Below are 6,000 nucleotides of genomic sequence, written 5' to 3'. Positions count from 1 at the left end.
AAATATGTATTAGTTTATGAGGGTAGCTACAACAAAGCACCGAAATGAGTGGCTTAAAGAACGAACATTTATTTTCTAACAGTTCTAAAAGTTAAAAGTCCAAGATCAAGTTATCAGAGGGTTGGTTCCTTCTGGAGGCTGAGAAGGACCATGTGTCCTGTGCCTCTGTCCTGGCTTCTGGTGGTTTGCTGGAAATCTGGTGTCCCTCAGCTTGTAGACATGTTACCTCATTTCTGCCTTTATATTCATATGGCATTCTTCCTTTGTCCTGCCCGTGTCCAAATGTCCCATTTTTATAAGGACAGGTCATATTGGATTAAAGGCCCATTCTACTCTAATACGACCTCATCTTAATTAATTATATCTGCACTTACCCTTTTTCCAAATAAGGTCACATCCTCAGCTTCTAGGAGTTAGGACTTCAACATATAAGTTTCGAGGGAACATAATTCAATCCAAGAGAAACCACTTCTTAAACACATTGTTGCATGTCTCATCTAGATTTAGGCGTTATATTATGTCTATACACCAAAGACTCCCTAAATTTATACTGCAGACTAGACTTCTCTGACTTCCAGACTCTTATATCCAAATGTATTTTCAATGTTTCTACTTCGATATATAACAGGCCTCTCAAACATAACAGTCTTATAAAATGAATTTTCATATAATCCCAAACCAGGATGATAACATAGACCATAACAAGCATCCCATACCTCCAACATGCCCAGTCATTACTCATTTACTTTCCCAGTACTAATATCCTGACTTTAATAGCTTTCACACCTTTGCCTTTTAAATTATGCATCTCTAAACATTACAGCCTAATATTCCCGTTTTTGAATTGCATATAATTGAAAATATGCGTGACGTATTCAGCTGTGTCTTGCTGCTTCTGTTCAAAATTATATCGTTCAGATTTTTCTCATGTTGTTGCTTTTCATTCTGTTTATTCATTGTCGAATGTATTTCATAGCAAAGCTATCTCATGATTCATTTATCTATTATTTTTTTTAAAAATTTTTTTAATGTTTATTTATTTTTGAGACAGAGAGAGACAGAGCATGAATGGGGGAGGGGCAGAGAGAGAGGGAGACACAGAATCAGAAGCAGGCTCCAGGCTCTGAGCCATCAGCCCAGAGCCTGACGCAGGGCTCGAACTCATGAACCGCGAGATCGTGACCTGAACTGAAGTCGGATGCTCAACCGACTGAGCCACCCAGGCGCCCCCTTTTTTTTTTAATTTTTTTAATGTTTATTTATTTTTGAGACAGAGCATTTACCTATTATATTATAATAAACTTTTGGGATATCTTCATATTTTGGCCATTATAAATATTGCTGCTATGAACATTCTTTTTTTTTTTTTAATTTTTTATTATTTAAATTTTTTTAACATTTATTTATTATTGAGAGATGGAAAGACATAGAGCATGAGAAGGGGAGGGGTAGAGAAGGAGGTAGACACAGAATCTGTAGCAGGCTCCAGGCTCTGAGCTGTCAGCACAGAGCCTGATGTGGGGCTCGAACTCATGAACCACAAGATCATGACCTGAGCTGAAGTCAGATGCTTAACCGACTAAGCCACCCAGGCGCCCCAATGTTTTTTTTATTCTTGAGAGAGAGGGAGACACAGAGCATAAGTGGGGGGTCAGGGGCAGAGAGGGAGTCACAGAATCTGAAGCAGGCTCCAGGCTCTGATCTGTCAGCACAGAGCCCGATGTGCAGCTCAAACCCATGAACCGCAAGATCATGACCTGAGCCACGGTGGGACGCTCAACCGACTGATCCACCCAGGCACCCCTCTGCTATGGACATTCTTGATCTTGCACCCTGGTACAAATAAGCATGGATTTCTGTGGGTTCCATGCATAAGAATACAATTAGGTGTCATGGGTATGTTCATCTTCACTTTTACTGAATATTGCAAAATATTTTTCAAAGTTGTTCTATCCAAATTTGGTAAGGAAAATGGAAGCTGCTTTTTATATCCTACTTAGGAGGGGTTTATATTTCAAAACTATTTTTTTAAACATGTCAATAAAAGAAAAAATTAAGAAACTGAAAAAGCCACCCAAACGATCACCCCCATAGGTTTTTATGTTAGTAGCTGGTTAGGAAAAATTTAGAATATTCAAATATGAACAAGAGAAATAAAACTACGGAGTTTTAAACACAATAATATAAGGGGGAAAGTTAATAACTTAAAAATGGAAAATGAGAAATGAAATACACGGCAGAAAAAATAACCAGAAATATACTAACTCAAAGCAGAAGGAATGTAACAAAGCAGTGTTATTCGGTGTAGTATATTTGTTGCCTTAATGGCTCTACATAATAGCCTCTCTCTTTCCATGACCTTTGCCCTACAACTTTGTAGTCCTAGCCTATTCTGGATCTGAGCCTTGCCATATGACTTGCTTTAACCAATGAGATGTTATAATGATATTTACAGAAACTTGAAAAAACTCTTATATGCATTTCTGATTGTTCTGTTTTTCTTTCACATGTGTTCTGAGAACAAGCCTGTGATGGTCTACTGAACAATGAGAGGCTGCATGGGCAAATATTAAGACATTTCAGCTAGGGTGCCTGAGTGGTGTAGACGGTGAGCTTCTGACTCTTGATCTAGGCTCAGATCATGATCTAACGGTTCTTGAGTTGGAGCCCTGCATTGGCCTCTATGCTGATGGTGTGGAGCATGCTTGGGATTCTATCTCTCCTTCTCTCTGACCCTCCCCTGCTTGTGGGAACATGCTCTTTCTTTCCTTTTCTCTCTCTCAAAATAAATAAACATAAACAAAATAAAAAAAATACATCTCAGCTGAGTTATTACAGACCTGCTAGCCTCTAATCTACCTCCCAGCTCAACAAAGACACAAAAGTGAGCGCAGTTAAGATGTACTTAATCTGGTCCAAATAGCAGAACTGAGTAACTAATAGATCTGTTTTAAACCACTATGTTTTGGAATCATTTGTTATATTGTAGTATTGTTGCAATAAATACCAGATACAAGCATCAAGAAAAATAAATTGAAAAACTCAGTAAATATTATAAAATAACAATGAAAAGGCAGAAAGTAAGTTGGGGAAAAATGACAAAAATTATTTAATAAATGAACTTTATTATGAGATGTACAAAGGAGATTATATATGATCAAAAGCATATTAAGAGAAATTGACAGTAGAAAGAAAAATATGGGGAAATCAACAGAAATAAGAAAATCCAGAAAAAAGGAATAAGAATAATAGACATGAAAGGTAGTCAAAGTATCTCCAATATATGTATATTTAATGTTCTGAAATTTAAAAAATAATTTTAAAAGATGTTGTTAACTGTATTTTATGTTAGTAGGTTTACCTCCATTGTTTAGATTTGAAGATGTGAATTTAATTGGACTTCTTGATTCTGAAGTTTTATATCTCTCATAAATTCTGGGGAAAATACCAGCCACTGCATCCATAACTATTACTTTTTGAAACTCTTTCTTTCTGGAACTCAGCTTGATAGATGTTCTCATTCCATCCCTCTTGACTCACCTTTCTTTTGTGTTTTCCATTTCCTTGTTCCCCTGTACTGAAAGTTATTCATATCTGCTTTCCACTTCACTATGTTTTTCCTTCAGTTATTTTCAAACCTCTTTTAAAATTACCCATAGATTTCTGAGAAATAGCAGAGTAGGTAACTCTAGGGGTTTAATCCTTCACAGAAATGAGAAAACTGGCAAAAATTATCGGAATCAATTTTGTCAAAATTTAAAGGTTAACAGCAACCAAGTGAACTAGTAATCAATAAAAAGGTGACTGAAACCCAATAGGAGAGAGGTGGAGCGTTTTAATTTACTCTTGTCTCACCAACTCTACCCAGCTCATTGGTGATTTCGTGTGGGTTTCTGGATCCAGAATAGCACAGCAGATTTTGTTCTTAAGGAATTGTGGCTGTCTTTTTTGACTTGTCTGGGACTCCCTGAACAACTAACCCAAAGAGCTTGCCTTTATTTTTAGTAACTCTGAACTCTATCAGCTTGGAGAATCAGCAATTCTGAAGGCATTTCAGGAAAACGTTGAAAGGCAACTGAATAAGCCATTGCCACCCAGGGCAAAAGATAACAGATGACTCAAACAATGCACACAGTGAAAGTCTAAGAAGAAAAGTTGGCAAATGTGATAATTTAGGAAATAGGGGCTTTAAAAAGCTACCTTGTATCCTGGGGAATACAGACTTATGTTCATGTCCACGTCAGGACATATGCTCAGAAAAAAACGAAAAAACCCTAAGCATTCATCTCTAGTTGATTTTTTTAAACCATCTTTCCATTTTTAAGTGGTAAATATTGCTGTAAAACCAGTCTCCAGAATTCTATTCATCTTACAGAACTGACATTCTATGCCCATTAAATAACCCCTCACTACCCCTCACTATTCCCTTTCCTCCCAGCCTCTAGTAACCCCCATTTGTATTCTGTTTTTATGAAACTATCTTAGTATATCATATAAGTGAAATAGTATGGTGTTTGTCTTTTTTGGACTAGCTTATTTCACTTAACAAAATGTCCTCAAAGTTCATCCAAGTTGTAGCATATGTCAGAATTTCCTTCCTATTTAAAGCTGAGTAATATTCCATTGTACTTATGTACCACATTTTTTTATCCATCTCTTGATAATATTTAGTGGCTTCTACATCCTGTCTATTGTGAATAATACTGCTATGAACATGGTTGTGCAAATATCTCTTTGAGATCCTGCTTTCAATGCTTTTGGAGATATTCCCAGAAGTAGAATTGCTTGATAAGACGATAATGGTATTTTTAATTCTTTGAGGAAATATCATACTGTTTTCCGTTAGAGTTGTACCCTTTTACATTCTCACCAGCAAAGCACAGGAGTTGACATTTCTCCACCTTCTTACTGACACTTGTTATTTTCTGGTTTTTGTTTTCTTTTGTTTTGATGATAATCATCCTAATAAGTGTGAGGTGATATTTCACTGTGGTTTTGATTGGTATTTGTTAAACATTTAGTTATATGAGCATCTTTTTAAATGCTTGTGGGGTGTTTGTATGTTATCTTTGGAGACATACTTGTTCAAGTCCTTTGCCCATTTTAAAATTGTGTTATTTGATTTGTTGTTAAGTTGTAGAAGTTCTTTACAGGTGTGTCGGGGTGGCTCAGTTGATTAAGCCTCCCACTTGTCTCAGGGTCATGATCTCATTGTTCGTGAGTTCAAGCCCAGCAAGTTCAAGTCCAGCATAGGGACTCTGTGCTGACAGCATGGAGCCTGCTTGAGATCCTCAGTTTCCCTCTCTCTGCCCCTCCCCTGCTCCCACTCTCTCTCTCTCAAAAATAATAACATTTTTTAAAAAAGAAATTCTTTACATATTCTGGACATTATTAACCTTATCCCTTAAGTGATTTCCAAATATTTTCTCCCATTCCATGGGTTGCCTTTCAGTGTGTTGATTTTGTCCTATGATGCACAGAAGTTGGAAAGTTTGATGTTCCATTGTCTATTTTTGCGTTTGTTACCTGTGCTTTTAGTATCATATACTAAATCTCACTGCCAAATCTAATGTCATAAAGATTTCCCTTGTGTTTTCTTCTAGGAGTTTTATAGTTTTAGGTCCAACATTTAGGTGTTTAATTCATTTTGAATTAATTTTTGTATTGGGTATACAGGTCCAACTTCATTCCTTTGACTTTTCATTCCAATTTTCCCAGAATTATTTGTTGAAGGGATAGTCCCTTCTCCATTGAGTAACCTCACAAAACCTCACAAAACTAACCCTTCTGAAAATTATTTGACCATATGGATGGGTTTATTTCTAGGTTATTCTGTTCATTGGTCTATATGTCTTCTTTATGCCAGTCCCACACTTTCCATAGCTTTGTGAAATGTTACAAAATCAGGAAGTGTGAGTTCTCTAAATGTGTTCTTTTTCAAGATTGTTTTAGCTACTTGGGGTCCCGTGAGATTCTATATGAATTTTAGGAAGGATCTTT

This window comes from Prionailurus bengalensis, chromosome D3, assembly GCF_016509475.1.
Source record: "Prionailurus bengalensis isolate Pbe53 chromosome D3, Fcat_Pben_1.1_paternal_pri, whole genome shotgun sequence".
NCBI classification, from domain to species: Eukaryota; Metazoa; Chordata; class Mammalia; order Carnivora; family Felidae; genus Prionailurus; species Prionailurus bengalensis.
The sequence above is the reverse complement of the archived record's forward strand: the minus strand, read 5'-3'. Positions refer to the sequence as shown.